Consider the following 19,005-nt stretch of genomic DNA (forward strand, 5'->3'; position numbering starts at 1 on the left):
CTCCTGATCCGGACAGAGGGTCTGGATAGCTGGCATTCAGGACCGCAGTCCGCCAGTTGTGTACCCTGCTGTAGATGATGATTGCGCCATAGGTTACATTGTGACATTTGTACATTGTATCTTCTTACATAACATTGTTTTTGAGAACAAATCAACAAACGAAAAACAAAGATGTTATTAAACATAAGAGGAAACAATTTATTGCCACTTGGATACAAGGAAGCTCCTGTCTTGCCAAAAGAAACTCCACCACCTGGACCAGTGCAAGGAAAGACATTTAACCTTCTCATAGATGAAACCAAGGGGCAGAACTATAGGTGCAGAGTCGTACCCTGTTCCTGGTGCCCTTGGTGGGGGGCAATAGTACCTCTGTCCCATAAGAAAACAACAGTTTTATAAATGATATATGGAAGGTGGGGGCCTTGATAGAGATTTTGCATTTGGGCCCCAGGAGCTTCAAGTTTCACCTCTGAAGGAAACCAGTTCTCATAATCAATATTAACCCCTTCCCGCTGTGGCCACTTTTGGCCTTCCTGACAGAGCCTTATTTTTCAAATCTGACATGTGTCACTTAATGTGGTAATAGCTTTGGAATGCTTTGTTTTCTCGTAACATATCGGACTTTATGTTAGTGAAAAAATGTACTCGATAAATTCAATATTTATTTGTGAGAAACACCAAAATTCAGCGAAAATTTGCATTTTTCTATATCTAAATGTATCTGCTGGTAAAACAGATAGTAATACCACACAAAATAGTTACTAGTTAAAGAGGCTCTGTCACCAGATTTTGCAACCCCTATCTGCTATTGCAGCAGATAGGCGCTGCAATGTAGATTACAGTAACGTTTTTATTTTAAAAAAACGAGCATTTTTGGCCAAGTTATGACCATTTTTGTAGTTATGCAAATGAGGCTTGCAAAAGTCCAAGTGGGTGTGTTTAAAAGTAAAAGTCCAAGTGGGTGTGTATTATGTGCGTACATCGGGGCGTTTTTAATACTTTCACTAGCTGGGCGCTCTGATGAGAAGTAACATCCTCTTCTCTTCAGAACGCCCAGCTTGTGACAGTGCAGATCTGTGACGTCACTCACAGGTCCTGCATCGTGACGGCCACATCGGCACCAGAGGCTACAGTTGATTCTGCAGCAGCATCAGCGTTTGCAGGTAAGTCGATCTTACCTGCAAACGCTGATGCTGCTGCAGAATCAACTGTAGCCTCTGCTGCCGATGTGGCCGTCACGATGCAGGACCTGTGAGTGACGTCACAGATCTGCACTGTCACAAGCTGGGCGTTCTGAAGAGAAGAGGATGTTACTTCTCTTCACAGCGCCCAGCTAGTAAAAGTATTAAAAACGCCCCGATGTACGCACCTAATACACGCCCACTTGGACTTTTACTTTTAAACACACCCACTTGGACTTTTGCAAGCCTCATTTGCATAATTACAAAAATGGTCATAACTTGGCCAAAAATGCTCGTTTTTTAAAAATAAAAACGTTACTGTAATCTACATTGCAGCGCCTATCTGCTGCAATAGCAGATAGGGGTTGCAAAATCTGGTGACAGAGCCTCTTTAACATCCCCCATATGTCTACTTTATGTTTGCATCGATTTTTGAACGTCCTTTTATTTTTATAGGACATTACAAGGCTATTTTCTCATGGACCAGCTCAGTTCTGAAGTGGTTTTGAGGGCCCTCTATAATCACCCCATTTTAAAAAATGGCACCCCTCAAAATATTCAAAACAGCATTTAGAACGTTTCTTAACCCTTTAGGCGTTTTGTGTTTCACAAGATTTAAAGCAAAGTAGAGGTGAAATTTACAAATGTCATTTTTTTTGCAGAAATTCATTTTTAATTCATTTTTTTTCTGTAACACTGAAGGTTTTACAAGAGACACACAGCTCAATATTTATTGCCCAGATTCTGAAGTTTTTTTTTAATATCCCACATGTGGCCCTAGTGCGGTAATATACTGAAACACAGGCCTCAGAAGCACAGGAGCACCTAGTGGATTTTGGGGCCTTCTTTTTATTAGATTATATTTTAGGCACCATGTCGGGTTTGAACAAGTCTTGTGATGCCAAAACAAAGGAAACACTCCAAAAAAGTCCCAATTTTGGAAACTACACCCCACAAGGAATTAATCTAGGGGTGTAGTGAACATTTTAAACCCACAGGTGTTTCATAGATTTTTATTAGAATTTGTATGTGAAAATATACATTTTTTAATTTTTCCACTAAGATGGCGTTTTAGCTAAAAAAAAATATATATTTCCAAAGGGAATAAAGAAGAAAAAGCCCCCCAACATTTGTAAAGCAACTTCTCCAGAGTACGGAAATACCTCATATGTTGTTAGAAAATGCTGTTTGGACACACGGCAGAGCTTAGAAGGGAAGGCGCGCTATTTGGCTTTTGGAGCGCAGATTTTGCTGGATTGGTTTCTTGGCACCATGTCGCATTTGCAAAGCCCCTGTGGGACCAAAACAGTGGAAACTCCCCAAAAGGGACTGCATTTGGGAAACTACATGCCTTGAGGAATTTATCTAGGGGTGTAGTGAGCATTTTGACCCCACAGGTGTTACATAAATGTTATTAGAATTGGGCATTGAAAATAAAAAAATTTTTTTTCGAGTAAGACGTAGTTTTAGCTCAAAATTTTTCATTTTCTCAACAAATAAAAGATGAAAAAGTGCCCCAACATTTGTAAAGGTGTAAAGCAATTTCTCCCGAGTACGGCAATACCGCACATGTGGTCATAAACTGCTGTTTGGGCACAGAGTAGGGCTCAGAAGGGAAGGAGCGTGATTTGGCTTTTGGAGTGCAGATTTTGCTGGATTGGTTTCTGGCAGCTATATCGCATTTGCAGAGCTCCTGTGGGACCAGAACAGTGAAAAGCCCTCAGAAATGACCCCATTTAGGAAACTACACCCCAAGGTATTCACCTAGGGGTGTAGTGAGCATGTTAATCCTGCAAGTGTTTTCCAGAAATTAGTGTGCACTCGATGTTGCAGAGTGAAAATTGGATTTTTTTCCATAGATATGCCAATATGTGGTACCCAGCTTTGTGCAACCATGAAAATGCAGCTCTCTAATTACTATGCTGTGTTTCCCGGTTTTAGAAACACCCTACATTTGGCCCTAATCTTTTGCCTGGACGATCAACAGGGCTCAGGAGTGAAAGAGTACCATGTGAAATTGAGGCCTAATTTGGTGACTTATAAAGTATTGGTTCACAATTGCAGAGGCTCTGATGTGAAATAATAAAAGAAACCCCTGAGAAGTGACCCCATTTTGGAAACTACACCCCTCAAACCAATTAAAGGGTGTAGTGAGCATTTTCACTCCACAGGCCTTTTCTATAAATGATTGTGCTGCGGATGGTGCAAAGTAAAATTTGCAATTTTTCCCCAGATATGACATTTCAGTGGCAAATATGTTGCGCCCAGCTTATGCCACTGAAGACACACAGACCAAAAATTGTTAAAAGGGTTCTCCCTGGTTTGGCGATGCCATATATGTAGGGGCGTAGCTAGGGGGGGCAGGAGGGGCATGTGTCCCGGGTGCAAATAGAATGTAGGAACGGGTGGGGCGCCGCTGGTACAGCTGCCGCTACTGACATAGGTCCTAACCGCCAGATCAGGAGGGACAGTCCAGGTTTCTTACCACTGTCCAGGGGTGTCTGAAAAATGTTCCGCTGTGCTTCCTGTCGCCAGCCAGACACAACCCCCCGCCAGTCCCATGAGCTGCCTGCGCACAGCGGGACCACGTCACTATGACGCTGGGCGTAACAGCGTTCTGAGTGGAGCGACGGAGCAGGGCGTTGAGCACCACGGCACCAAGCGGAGCAAAGTAAACACAGTGGTGAGTATAAAGTAAAAGCAATTTAGTTCCTGGGAACACTAGTGCTTCTAAAATCATAAAATAAATGACATTTTATGATTTTAGAAACGCTAGTTAAAGGGGTTAAATGAATTCCTTCATTTATTTTTACGGAGCTGCAGGAGACAGTTGTCCCATGGAAATGAATGGAGCGCTGGCTACTTCAGGGGAATTTCGGTCCTTAATTCTCATCGCTGGGGGCGCCAGCGATCACACATGTGGATAGGGGATACATGTGTTTGTGGGAAAATACTTTGTAATATGACGTTTTAGAAGTTCATCGACGTCTAGTTTCCATTGCGGCGCAGGGGAAAAGACAGATAGATGTCTGCTGTAGGTGAGTATAAGTATTTTTATTTTTCATATTATTAACTTTATTTTTTTGTTTAGCAGGTTCTGCTGGACTATGTCATAGATGCGTTGGACTACGTCGTAGATTCGGTGGACTACTTCGATGATCTAGGTTTTTGTTTTTTTTTTAAAAAATGGTCAAAGAGGATTGTGTAGGGGAGTTCTTATTCCAATGAAAAAATATTTTCTTGTGTGTCTGTGTTTTTTTTAATACTTTATTAGCACCTTAGTAATGGCAGTTGTCTGATAGACAACGTCCATAACAAAGGCGGGGCTTAGTGATAGCCGGTTAAAAGGCTAGCACTAACCCCCCCATTATTACTCCGGTACCCACCGCCACCAGGGGTGCCGGGAAGAGCCGGGTACGATCCAGTACTCGACCATTCGTAACGATGGCTAGGCACTGGGGCGGCCGCAGGCTGATATTATGAGGCTGGAAAGGGCCAAAAACCGTGGCCCTTCCCACCCTTGTAATGCTAGCCTGCTGCTGTTATGGTGTATCTGGCTGGTTATGTAGTGCAATGTATTAGAACTGTCAGTTGTTCACTGACAACAAGCAAATCAGCCTCAGCCTCTTGGCGGGGCCTAATTGGCTTCCGTAATGGCAGACCAGGAGGCCATTGTTAGGCCCCCTGTTGCCATAATAGCAGTCGGTCGCATGGCAGGGCTGCCGATTTGCTACAAACCACTAACATGCAGCGGTCGCTGCATCTAAGGGGTTAATGGCAGGGATCGGAGCTAGCTCCGGTTCCTGCCGTTACAGTGGGGTGTCCGCTGTAACATACAGCGGACACCTACTGCTGATGACGCCAGCTCAGCTTCTGAGCCGGGATTCTGAGACGGCACCATTTTGCCGTTGGTACCGGAAGCCTTTTAGGCCCCGCCTCCGAGTCGGGCATAGGAGGCTTCCTTTGCTGGCAGACCGGGAGGCCAGTATTAGGCCTCTGGTTGCCATTTCAGCCACCGGCAACCCAGCGATCTTTTTGCTGGGGTGTCGGGGGCTAAAAACCCCTCAGATGCTGCGATCTCTATTGAACATAGCATCTGAGGGGTTAATTGGCCGCATCGGTGGCTACCTCCGGTCCTGACCATTACATCAGGGTGTCAGCTGTAACATAAAGCTGGCACCCTGGCAGTGATGGTGCGGGCTCAGCTCCTTAGCCCGCACTATCACCACGACTTAATGGTACTGCGCTTTGCGGGAACCCCTGTCCGACAGCGCCATATATATATATACGGCGGATGTCAGAAAGGGGTTGAATTGTGCGTTTTTGTCTATTTTTATAACATTTTATATATTTACTACATGTCAGTCTAGTAACGTACTGTATGAACAGAGTGACTCCACCAGCAGAATAGTGAGTTCAGCTCTGAAGTATAATACAGGATGTAACTCTGGATCAGTACAGGATAAGTAATGAATGTATGTACACAGTGACTCCACCAGCAGAATAGTGAGTGCAGCTCTGGAGTATAATACAGGATGTAACTCAGGATCAGTACAGGATAAGTAATTGTAAAGGATCTGCCAGACACAGCTTCTGTGTCGACGCCCGTGGGTAATCAGTCTGCACCTGCTCCTATGTCTGTGAGACTGACTCCATCTTCCACCACTCAGGATGGCAGGCTTAGGAGTGGGAGAGCCTATCACAGCCTGACCAGACGGAGCTAGCTCCTGCCCACTGTCTATTTATACCTGCCTTTCCTGTTCCTCCTTAAACGCTGCTCCCGGTCCTTGGCTCCCTCGAGGAAACCTCCTGTCCCTGTTCTCACCCCTGAGGGGGTAGAATTCGAGGTGGCCAACAGGATGGTCCAAGGCTCCCTCCAGTACCTGGTCCATTGGAGAGGATACGGGCCTGAGGAGAGGACTTGGGTACCCGCCCGGGATGTTCACGCTGGGGTATTGCTCAGGAGGTTCCACCTTAGTTTCCCCAATAAACCAGATCCACCTAGAAAGGGTTCGGTGGCCCCTCATAAAAGAAACTTTTGGTGGCCTGGGTTGCTTAAAGACGTTAAAGGGAATGTGTTGCCAGCAAAACATGTTTTGTTTTTTTTAGTTAAACAATTAGTGTGTAGGTGATTAAACATTGTTCTAATTTTTTATTTTTTTTTCACGAGTCAGGAAATATTATAAATTGGATTCAATTTATAATATTTCCCAGCACTGGTCACTAGATGGAGCACTTCCCAAAATTGCAGCATTGCATGTGGTAAAGCAACCACATTGCTTTATGCTGCAAAATTGGGAAAAAATCCCTCGCTCTAGTGAGCTCTCAGAATCCCCCCCTCCTTTATCCTGGCTAGTGACGGGAGAAACGAGGGGTTTGAACGGTCTAACCTCCTACACTGTGTGTCGCCATTTTTTGAGCTAACACACAGTGTAGAAGGTTTACATACACTAGTAAAACACACTGAAACACGAACATACATAGAAATCACTTACCTGCTCCAGTCGCCGCCGCTCCCTCCGGTCCGTCCGCTCCGTCTGCTGCCGCTGCTCCATGTGCACAAGTCCAGAAGCCGCGACCGGAAGTAGTAATCTTACTGCCCGGCCGCGACTTCCGGTCTACAGGAAAATGGCGCCGGACGGCGCGCATTTCAAATCGGACTGTGTGGGAGCGGCGCATGCGCCGTTCCCACACACACGGCGTACACCAAAGTGGATGGAACGGGCCCCGTTCGCAGTCCCTATGGGACTGGAGCTGCCGTATTCCATGTCTGTATGTGTCGTTAATCGACACATACAGAAATGGAAAAAAAAATGGCAGCCCCCATAGGGAAGAAAAAGTGTAAAAATAGAAAAAAGTAACACAGAAACACACAAATAAATATAAACGTTTTTAATAAAACCCTAACATAAAACTGATATTAAAAAAAAAATGTTGGTGACACTGTTCCTTTAAGGCCTACGTCACCGCTTGTGAGGTTTGTGCTAGGTCCAAGACTCCCAGGTCCCGACCAGCGGGCTTACTATGTTCTTTGCCCATTCCCCAGAGACCTTGGACCCATATCTCCATGGATTTTATCACCGATTTGCCTCCTTCTCAAGGCAAGTCGGTGGTGTGGGTTGTAGTAGACCGCTTCAGTAAAATGTGCCACTTTGTGCCCCTCAAGAAACTACCCAATGCTAAGACGTTAGCTACCTTGTTTGTCAAACACATCCTGCGTCTCCATGGGGTTCCTGTCAATATTGTTTCTGACAGAGGGGTACAATTTGTTTCATTGTTTTGAAGAGCCTTCTGTAAGAAGTTGGAGATTGATCTGTCCTTCTCCTCGGCCTTCCATCCTGAAACTAATGGCCAGACTGAGAGGACTAATCAGTCTCTAGAACAATATTTAAGGTGTTTTATCTCTGACTGTCAACATGATTGGGTCTCATTCATTCCCCTCGCCGAATTTTCCCTTAATAACCGGGTCAGTAACTCGTCAGGGGTCTCCCCCTTTTTCTGTAATTTTGTGTTTAATCCACGGTTCTCCTCCGTTTCACCTGGTAGTTCCAACAATCCCGAGGTAGATGTCGTTCATCAGGAACTGTGCAGTCTGGGCCCAGGTTCAGAAGAACCTAGAGGCATCCCAGAGCATACAAAAAACTCAGGCAGATAGAAGACGTTCTGCTAACCCTTTGTTTGTGGTCGGGGATCTGGTGTGGCTATCTTCAAAAAATTTGCGCCTTAAAGTCCCATCCAAGAAGGTTGCTTCCCGGTTTATAGGGCCGTACAAGGTCATTGAAGTCCTTAACCCTGTCTCCTTCCGACTGGAGTTGCCCCCGTCTTTTCGAGTACACAACGTGTTTCATGCCTCCCTCCTTAAACGCTGCTCCCGGTCCTTGGCTCCGTCGAGGAAACCTCCGGTCCCTGTTCTCACCCCTGAGGGGGTAGAATTCAAGGTGGCCAAGATTGTGGACAGCAGGATGGTCCAAGGCTCCCTCCAGTACCTGGTCCATTGGAGAGGATACGGGCCTGAGGAGAGGACTTGGGTACCCGCCCGGGATGTTCACGCTGGGGTATTGCTCAGGAGGTTCCACCTTCGTTTCCCCAATAAACCAGGTCCACCTAGAAAGGGTACAGTGGCCCCTCATAAAAGGGGGGGTACTGTAAAGGATCTGCCAGACACAGCTTCTGTGTCGATGCCCGTGGGTAATCAGTCTGCACCTGCTCCTATGTCTGTGAGACTGACACCATCTTCCACCACTCAGGATGGCAGGCTTAGGAGTGGGAGAGCCTATCACAGCCTGACCAGACGGAGCTAGCTCCCGCCCACAGTCTATTTATACCTGCCTTTCCTGTTCCTCCTTTGCCTGTGATTCTGCTCTGCTTGTTTCCTGGCTCTGCTGCTGCTTGAACTACTGACCCTTTGCTTGTTATTGACCTTGGCTTACTGACCACTCTCCTGCTCAGCGTTTTGTACCTTGTGCACTCCTGGTTTGACTCGGCTCGTTCACTACTCTCGTTGCTCACGGTGTCTCCGTGGGCAGCTGCCCCGTTTCCCTAGCTTCTGTGTACCCTTATCTGTTGTGCACTTACTGAGCGTAGGGACCGTCGCCCAGTTGTACCCCGTCGCCTAGGACGGGTCGTTGCAAGTGGCAGGGACTGAGTGGCGGGTAGATTAGGGCTCACCTGTCTGTCTCCCTACCCCGCCATTACAGTAATATAATGTATGAACACAGTGACTCCACCAGCAGAATAGTGAGTGCAGCTCTGGAGTATAATACAGGATGTAACTCAGGATCAGTACAGGATAAGTAATGTAATGTATGTACACCGTGACTCCACCAGCAGAATAGTGAGTGCAGCTCTGGAGTATAATACAGGATGTAACTCAGGATCAGTACAGGATAAGTAATGTAATGTATGTACACAGTGACTCCACCAGCAGAATAGTGAGTACAGCTCTGGAGTATAATACAGGATGTAACTCAGGATCAGTACAGGATAAATAATGTAATGTATGTACACAGTGACTCCAGCAGCAGAATAGTGAGTGCAGCTCTGGTGTATAATACAGGATGTAACTCAGGATCAGTGCAGGATAAGTAATGTAATGTATGTACACAGTGACTCAACATTTTATGTAAACTATATGTGTAGAGAGACTGCTTTTGCTTTGGCAAATCGGCTATTTACAGCCTTCAGTGGCTCCCGCCCCACTTGGCACTGCACATACCTTTAATCTGTAAATCTGGATGGCCGTCTTTAGTGGTAACTCCACCCGTATCTCAGAAACAACAGCTTGCAGAAGAGGAGGACAGTCTATCTCTGTGACCAGTAAAACGCGCAACGCTAGGTGCCAAAATTCAACTCATTTTTAAATTATCTGCTGAGGTTCCACCCCCACTCTCGAGACATGCGACTACGTGGTCACACTTGCGCATCTCAGAGTTTTTAGCATTAGACTAATAGGAACCTCCCCTCCAAAATGGTGCCCAGGAGTAACACTACCCAGAGAATAAAGTAACTTCCATGCAGCAATGAACACAACACTGTGCCCAGCGTGGCTTCCCACAACTCCCCATGAAAACACACGTTCCATGGCTCCCCAGTCGGCTATCAATAACGGATTAACCCTTGATAAAACTCTTTGCCCCTATGAAAGTAATTGCCACATGTAAGTAGAACACACGACAATTAAAGGCACATAATATAAGCGAGGGGGTTACCCCACATATACCCCAACTAAACAGCTGAGTGAAGGGGCTGCTGCGCTCCGGTCATGGTACCAGTTAAAATTACAAATTATCCTGCAAAAAAACAAGTCTTTATACGACTACATCTACAGGAAAACAAAAAGTTATAGCTCTCAGAATGCGGTGATTACAAAACAAAGAGAAATTGCTCGGTCCTCAAGGAGTTAATAGTGCACCCGGAGGCGCAAATAATGAAGTAACCATCAAACATCTTAATTAAATTTAAAAAAAAACAAAACCTTTTCTTATTGGTGGTGAAATTGAGAAATTTCACACATTCTTCTAAGGTAATTAAATATCTGATTTACATCTGAAGGAGGAAGAATATGTTCATGCAGATTTAATGGGGGTACTCCCATCTTAAACATTTATGGCATATCCACAAAATATGCCATAAATGTCTGAAAGTCCCCCTCTATTAACTCAGAATTCTCTAATAGGGTCTTGGACAATCCCATTTAACAGCTGTTAAATTAGTAGTATTGTGATACAGGGCTAGGACAGTGAACTGAATCATTGCCGCGGATGCCACTGCCTTATATAGTGGTCCCTAACCTGCAGTTCCCCATCTGGTGCAACCAGTGGAAAGCTACACTTACCATGGTGTAGAATGGAGATGGGGGAAGAATGTGCCCCCACATATAAAAATAAATAAAATTGTCTGTTATCTGTTGGATTAATCCAATAGGTAAGGACCTGTATACTGACCCCCATCGCTGTACTGGGTACTGAGGATGTAGTGTGCGGTGGCGCACACAATGTACCGATGCTGGATGTCATCGGGGCCCAATATAGCGGCACCCGGACCTGATCAAGAAATCGGAGCGAGGAGGGTAAGTATATAGTTTGATCTAGGGTCTGAATATTTTTTATCTGATCTGGGGTTGGAATTCGGTAAGGAATTAAAGGACTGAATATATTTATGGGGTCTGATATTAATATAGGTGGTCTGAAATGAATTTAGGGGTATGGTCTGGTGTAATTTTTATTGGGTTTGGTATAGCGGTTCTAGGTATGTGTTAGTGTCAATCCAAATTGGAAATGTCCCAACTGTCCTGTAAATGTGTGTGTAAAGATCTGAGGGACTGTGACAAGGGCCAAATTGTGATGTGATGACAACTGGATCAGAGAATCTCCAAAACGGACGTTCTTGCGTTCTTGTGGGGTGTTCCCGGTATACAGTGGTTAGTACCTTCCAAAGTGATCCAAGGAAGGACAACCGGTGAACTGGTGACAGGGTCATGGACGTCCAAGGCTTAATGATGTGTGTGGGGAGTGAAGGCTAGCCCGTCTGGTCCGAGCCAACAGAAGAGATACTGTAGGACAAATTACTGAAAAACTTCCTGCTGGCTGTGATAGAAAGGTGTCAGGACATGCAGAGAATCACAGCTTAGTCGCCTACAGGTAGCCATTGCACCAACCTGTGTACACCAAGGTCTTAACCACCTTGTGTATAATGTACCTGTCTATTACCAATGGCCCCAAGATACCACGGATGCCGCTCTGGATGTGAGTGGAGTATAAACCATGAAGTATGTCATGATCAGTACAATATCAGTACAGCACCGTCGTTGCAAAGTAGATTTAAACTTAAAAATGTAAAAATTCCTGACTTCATGGCTTTCATCCTGGACTATTGGGGAACATTTCCAACTTTTAATTAATCCTATATAGACAAAGACGTCATTGTATTCAAGAAACACAAACATAAATGATCAACGCCCAATCGGAGAGATGGTATTCTGAATGGTGCCAATTTACACCCTATATAAGGCACGTGGGACTTGCAGAACAGTCACAGATCCAAGGACCTTGAGAAATCTTCACACCTCCTCACCTTCCTTTGCTCCAGACATGAACTTGATACTTGTTCTGCTGATGTGCGGCACCTCGGTCTTTGCGGCACGCAACGGTAAGGTTGCAACAAATACTTATGAATTGTCATTTTTCTCTATAGTATTTGTTCATACACTTTGGGTAGTAAATCTGGACAAGCACTGGCTGCAGGGTTAATCTTCTTCTTACATTCCAACCTAAACCCAAGCAAGTCAGCTTCATTAACCATGAAAAGTCCACATCTTCATATCTACCAAATATGCTGTATATCCCTGGTCTATTCTGCAGATGATCACTAGGCTTCATTATGAGACACTAATCTAGTATCAACGCCCGAAACAAGCAATTTAACATTTTTGTTGTTTTTTAGCACGATGGGTTAACGACTTTGATCAACCTCTAAACTTTCAATGTGCAAGTCATCAGAGTATCGGGAGTGTTACAAGGTAAGTAAATAGAAAATATGTCGGGGTGGTAATTCTTCACTCATTTAGTCGTATTGTGTCATTTTATGACAATTTAGTCTCAGAATGGCTTCATTAATATGTTAAAATGCTGATTCATGCTCTTCTTTAAGGGTAACTCCACAGTTACAGTAAGGTTTCTACATTGTAACAACTAATGGCTATCTCTATTTCCTACTCATTTTTTTCCACATGAGGAAACTAGTCAGCCATAAGTTAAAGGGGTTTTCCAGCCATTAAAGGAGGAACGCTAAGGCCCATCCCCTTAGCTAAGCCCCGCCCCTTTATATGTTGCATCATGTGACCATATTAAAAGAATAAGTGCTTTTACACTATTACAAGAGTTGACAACTTTGAACAATCCCTTTTGGTTAAGGGAGTCCCGCCACTTGGACCCCCAGCGATCAACTGTAATCTGCATGGGAACTTGGCAGCACAGTTCCCACTGAAATCAATGAGCTCTCCATGTCATTTAAGGATACTCTGGGTCCTCCAGAGCGAGAGACGCTCTTTGTAGCCAAATTGAAATAGATTTATTGCCTGCCGGCAACAGAAGCCCTGTTTTCCAACTAACACTTAGAAAATAACAAAGTATTTATTGAATTTCTGCAAAGAAAAGACAGACTACATATAATTTAAAAATAATTTAAAAATTAGAGTCTACTCTTTGTAGCCACACTCCAATCTGGCTAATAGAAGAGGGTCCTGAATGAGAGTCCCCCTCCACCCTATTAACTCTGAATTCCTCAATAATATTTGAAAATGGGTTTTCTAAACCAGATACCCAATTTAATCAGTGGCAGCCTTCAGCAATTTCAGGACTGGAGTTCCCCTTTAAGGAATATTCCACTAATACAATGCAATCATGTCATTCCTATATTTACTAACTCCTATTTATATCAACGGAGAAGTGGCTGATATCATCTCATCATTATTATCACTGCCAGGACCCGCTCGCTCTGGTTATCAGGGGGGGACCCTGCTCCCAGACCCCAATAACTGTGACACTTATAATAGACATGCTAAAGGTTATTGTTGGAGTAAAAAATACATTTAATCCTAGTGAGTTCTATCTGTCTCCTTTATCGTCCCGATAGCTACCATGATGATAGGTTTGAAGACCGTGTCTGGGACTTCACCTGTAAGAACACCTTCAGCGGCCCTGCGTCCTGCACCTGGTCAGCAGATGTTAATTAGTTTGACGACTTCTTTGAATACAAATGTCCATTTGGCTCAGTGATAAATGGTATGAGCAGTTACCATGACAACAGCAAAGAAGACAGAAGGTAAACTGCAGGGTAGTCACTGAACATGAGGCCTTACTAGAGTGTATCCAAAATACATACCTTCCAACAGTCCAGGTTTTCACAGGACTGTCCCAGAAATGGGAGTGCGAAGAGACAGAGCTTATGTAGATTTGCATAAAGGGGGCGTTTCTAGTCAGTTTTGGGATGCTCCAAGATGGGAAGGGGCGGGGCTTAAAACGCCTCACAATTTTGGTTCAACTGTTGGGAGGTATTCAAATGTAATCTGACCAGATCTACATAAATTCATATATGTACAGGTGGAAATTCTTGTGCTGTCAAGGAGAAGTAAAGATTCAAAGCAACTGCAAATGGACCAACTATCAGAATGATTTTGATCAGTTCCTGCAGTGGAGCGTGTCTGCAGATAGTTTCCTGGTTGGGACTAGCAGTATCCATGACAACGCAAAAGAGTATGTACCGAATATATCGGCGTACAAGACGACTTTTTACACCCTTAAAAATATGTCAAAAGTGTGGGGTCGTCTTATATGCCGGATATTGTCTTGTACACAGGTTGTGTGTTACCTTGTGAGCCTGCAGTCCGGTACACAGGCTCCCGGGATGCACGGAATCCGCCACGGATCTGAGGGAAGCCGGTATTAGCCGCCAGGGAACATCTCTGTAAGATCCTGTAAGCCTCCGTAGATCTCTCTGGCGCGCCCTTTCCTCTCATTCCCTGCCTCTCAGATCTCGCGCGATGAAGCAGCCTATCTGCGCATGTTCAAAGAGACAGAGAGTCCTGGGTCCTGCCGCCGATGGCCATAGTGAAGCGCTCCTGCACGAAATGGCGAGTATATCTTAAATTCTATATTTTAAGGGTAAAAGTTGGGGGTCGTCTTATACGCCCAGTCGTCTTATACGCCGCCATATACGGTACATTATAAAGTTATAGCCACACAAAATGCTGCTAAGTAGAGACATCACTGCAGTCTGCATAAATGTATGTGGCTGTCAATCACACTGCAACCACGCCCACATTCAGCTGCTTACATTGCAAACAATAGGAACAATACAGAAATGGCCAGGACAGTACAAGTATGTTTTTACTTCTTCCTAGCATAGAAGTGCCCATGTTGAAGGGCAACCATGGACAGAGAATACATTAAAGGATGAGGGCCACATAGTTATGATCAAAGAGGCCCCCATTATGGTTTTCCCCCATTCACACTCTTTCCATGACCCTTGAGTCAATTTGTTTGCAAATAACGCAATTCCTCAGTAGGGCAGTGCTGCACAGGTTATAGTCACCCAGCTAAAAAAAGAGAATGGGAACAACCAGGACTGGGCCTCCTAGCAGCCGCATGATCTGCCTCTACGGTATTTTTGCCCTTGTGCATGGAGAAGAGCATGGGCCCAACCTGATGAGGGTCTCACCGTCTCTATGAGCCCCATGGCAGCTGCTAGACAGTCCCTTCCTTGTTGGACAGCCCGTCTAAAAATAATTTTAAAGGGAAGGTGTCATGATTTTTTTTAAAATTATTATTATATTGCTTTAATATGATATTAACATAAATTTTATTTATGTGTTCTCATGTTCTACTTTTTACTTACTTTTACTTCTCTATGGGGGCTGCCATATTTTTTTTCATCTCTGTATGTGTCAATTAACGACACATACAGAGATGGAATACGGCACATACATCCCCATAGAGAACGGGAGCCGTTCCATTCTCTGAAGCGTGCGCTGTCTGTGTGTGAACTGCGCATGCGCCGCTCCCACACAGGCCAACGAAGCTCGTTCGCAGAGCGAAATCCAGCGCCATTTTCATGTGGACTGGAAGCCGCTGCCGGACAGTAAGATGACGATATCCGGCCGCAGCTTCAGGCCATATGTTCAAGGAAGCGAAGGCGCAAGGAATAGCAGCGGAGGCGGCAGCAGCGGGTAATTTATGTTCGTGTATGTGATGTGTGTATTATGTTCGTGTTATACTGTCTGCTGAGCCCTGTATCTAATCGCTCAGAAAATGGCGGCACACAGTGTAGGAGGTTTGTAGATTCAACCCCCTCCTTCTCCTGGCACTAGCCAGAATAAGGGAGGGGGGATTGTGTGAGGACACTAGAGGAGAGGGTGTCCACCCCAAATTTGCAGCATAAATCAATGGGGTTGATTTACCACAGTGACCATGCTGCAATTTTGGGAACTGCTCCCTCTAGTGGCCAGCATATGGAAATGTTTTCAATTAGAATCTAATTTATAATATTTCCTGACTTGTGAAAAAATTAAAAAAATTAAAACAATGTGTAATCACTTAATTAATAATTGTTTAACTGGAAAAAACAAAAACAAATTTCTAGCGACACATTCTCTTTAAGGGCGCTATTATATTTATGGTCAAATGTAATGATAACATTCAGAGCAGTGTTGTAACTGGAGTCTGAGGAGCAGTAAGAATCATGAGGTCGATCTTCTAAACCTGAACCAAACCCAACATTAAATTGTTAATTTATAAAACCTGATAATTCTAAAATTTGAAGCTTCCGCCTTGTTTTTCAGAGACCGACGCTGGAGATACTACACATGTCAATCGGACTGAGCTGCTGTCCTCCAGGTGGAGCTCTTGAGCACATATAAACCTTCATTGTGATACTATTAGATTGTAACCTCTGGTGAGCAGGTCCTAATTATATGTGAATGTTCTTTTAGTCAGAAATTGTCTACACTGTATATCACTGGTCTGAACTTTGTATTTCCTGATTGTAAAGTGCAGTGGAATATGCTGACTGTATAAATCATAATCTGGCCTGTTTTATAATAATTGAATGGTAATACTCTAATCTGTCCTCTAGATGGAGACAATGATGCCTTGAAATAAATGATCTAGATGCAAATCAATTCTTGCTTGTTCAGCTTTTTTTTCACACAGTATAGTACTAGAAATATTTGTGGGAAGTGGTTTGGTTAATAAAAGGAAGGGTTCATAGGCAGGTCGCCGTCTTACCTTCTGCAGCAACGAGAGGAACACCCCCCTCCCTCCCCTGTGGTTATGTACAATTGGTTTGGTTAGAGGTGGAGAAAGGGGAAAAACTAATAAGCCTTCAAGCAAGTTTAAAATTATGTTGTTAAATAATAAAGCGGTGGCCACTTCCACTTTACCACACAAGGTGTCTTTGGTTTTATTTACAGACAAGATAAAAGGGTAATAGGCATCAATAGCGGAGTCGACTGCGCTATTGATTCCGTTGGAAAAACGGAAACCTGCCGGAATGGTGACGAACGGAAACCATTAGCGATGTTTCCGTCACCATTGATACCAATAGTGACGGAAGCTCTGGTTTCAGTTTGACTTTCCGTTGTGGGGTTCATCCGACGGAAACCTCAGACGGTTCCCATGAACGGAAAGCGAACGGTGATGTGAACAGGCCCTTAAAAATTTTATATATATATAATATGTGTGTGTGTACAGCCTGCTAGAGGGAGACCCGAGAATGGATGGGAAAGGCGTAGGTCCATAAAATGGCTGCCGGCTGGGCTCTTAGTGTGGATCCTGCACAAATAATGATGCTGATGACCGTCTCTATATCCCCGGGACACTCCCTGTGTCTGCTCCTGTCCTGATGGTGTTTTGGGTTGTCTTTGATATTAGATGTGTAAAGGAAGACAGGAGGCTGTGGTGACAGTTACACAGGCTGTGCTTGAAGCAGACTTCACTTAGTTGCAAAATGGCGGTTACAAGTCCACACAAAATGGAGGTGCAAGTCCTGTGGTAATGTCAGTCTACAACACAGTGAAGTACAAGTATGGCATTTTCCAAGTTATAGTAATTCTACTGTGGTGGGGCCCAAGAATATATTCTGTATAAGGCTTTTCTACCCTAAATCACTACCTTTTTATCCTGTCAGGATCTCTGGTTCTGTTTCCAATTCCTGGGGCTACTCGGCCTGACAAATTCTGAAGTCACAATGAGATTTGTGTCTCTCTCCTGCTTTGTCTCCTCAGAGAGTTGCTCTAGGTCTTTCCTCAGGGGCTTAACTGCCATGTACTGATCTAGCAGCAGAACTGCTCACTACTGGCTCTGGCAGCTTCCTCCTCTGCCCACTGCCTCCAACTGCTCCTCTGAGGAGGAAGTGTCCACTATATGTAAACTAAACTCCTCCCACCTTCTGGAAGCTTCTAAGAAAATACCAACTTACACCACTTGATGGCAGCATAACATCATAAAATACATTTACATCGTGTTATCTCACAATTAGTGTCTTGGGGGACACTACATAGGTGCGTGCGTGCGTGTGTGTGGCTCTATCTACAGGTGTGTGTGCATGCGTGCGTGTGTGTGGCTCTATCTACAGGTGTGTGTGCGTGCGTGCGTGTGTGTGGCTCTATCTACAGGTGTGTGTGCGTGCGTGCGGCTCTATCTACAGGTGTGTGTGCGTGCGTGTGTGTGTGGCTCTATCTACAGGTGCGTGTGCGTGCGTGTGTGTGTGGCTCTATCTACAGGTGTGCGTGCGTGCGTGCGTGTGTGTGTATGTATAATTTCTTTCTTTTTAGGGGGGTTATAGGATTTCTTATTTACTTTGTATTTTTTTTTGTACTTATTTTATTCTTTTATTTTCTGTTGCTTTTAAACTCGAGGTCAGAAATGTATTTAAAAAAAATCTATGTATAAAAAGTGTCACTCTGAGAAAATGGAGAATTGTATAGCTTAAAAAGTTCCATGGTACGGTTATAGCACAAAGGCCCAGGTCCAACAGTGACCTCTGAAACCTATAGCTACACCGCTGAGGGCCACTATGGAGAACACCAATGTTTTCCCAATATCTTGTTGTATTTAGTTAAACATAACAATTACACCAACAATAGAGACAGGACACACAACTATTTTGGGCCCCATGGTAGGACGGGAGCCCGTACAGGACCGCTTTACTTGCGGGCTGCAACACTGTCATACCGGCTACCTACATTTGCCACTAGGGGGAGCTTACTGCATACAGATTGAGACAACTCCCATTGAGTACAGCAGTCGCTGTATACATCCATGTGCAGTCAGCGCCCTCTAGTGGAGGCTGCAGAAAACCAGAATTATATATTTTATCAAGTTAGAAAAACAGAACGCCCCTATACATATACACTATATGGACAAAAGTATTAGGACACACCTGTTAGTCATTGAATTCAGGATCATTTAGTCTCATTACCACAGGTGTATAAAATCCAGCACCTCGCCATGCAGTCGCCTTTACAAACATTTGTGATAGCAGTGGCATAGTTATAGGGGTCACAGCGGTCGCACTTGCGAATGGGCCCCTGGGCCTGGGGGGGTCACAGATCCCCCTTTGCCACACAGCGCGCTAGTGCCTATTCTTTATGTGCCGTGACGCCGGCACTTCCTGGTTACGGGCAGTGTACCATGTGACCGTGACGACACTTGAGGGGCATTCCAGCCACTGTGGGAGAGCCGGTGCGGAGGAGCATGGAGGACTCCAGGTGAGCTGCAGAGGGGGCCCGTAATGTATGTGTGTTGTATTGTGCTGTCTGTGTTTGCAG

The 19,005-nt window shown here is 44.6% G+C and overlaps 1 long non-coding RNA gene and 1 pseudogene across 1 annotated transcript; one reads left to right on the forward strand and one right to left on the reverse strand.

Moving 5' to 3' along the window:
- Positions 1–11,560: 11,560 nt before the first annotated feature.
- Positions 11,561–17,572, reverse strand: LOC142748708 (uncharacterized). The gene is made up of 3 exons (XR_012882287.1): positions 17,348–17,572; positions 14,049–14,298; positions 11,561–11,949 (listed from the first exon to the last, which is right to left on the reverse strand). It is a non-coding gene; the product is annotated as an uncharacterized LOC142748708 (long non-coding RNA).
- Positions 11,631–16,302, forward strand: LOC142748703 (hemagglutinin/amebocyte aggregation factor-like; annotated as a pseudogene).
- Positions 17,573–19,005: the final 1,433 nt, after the last annotated feature.

This window comes from Rhinoderma darwinii, chromosome 3 (assembly GCF_050947455.1).
Source record: "Rhinoderma darwinii isolate aRhiDar2 chromosome 3, aRhiDar2.hap1, whole genome shotgun sequence".
Taxonomy (NCBI): Eukaryota; Metazoa; Chordata; class Amphibia; order Anura; family Rhinodermatidae; genus Rhinoderma; species Rhinoderma darwinii.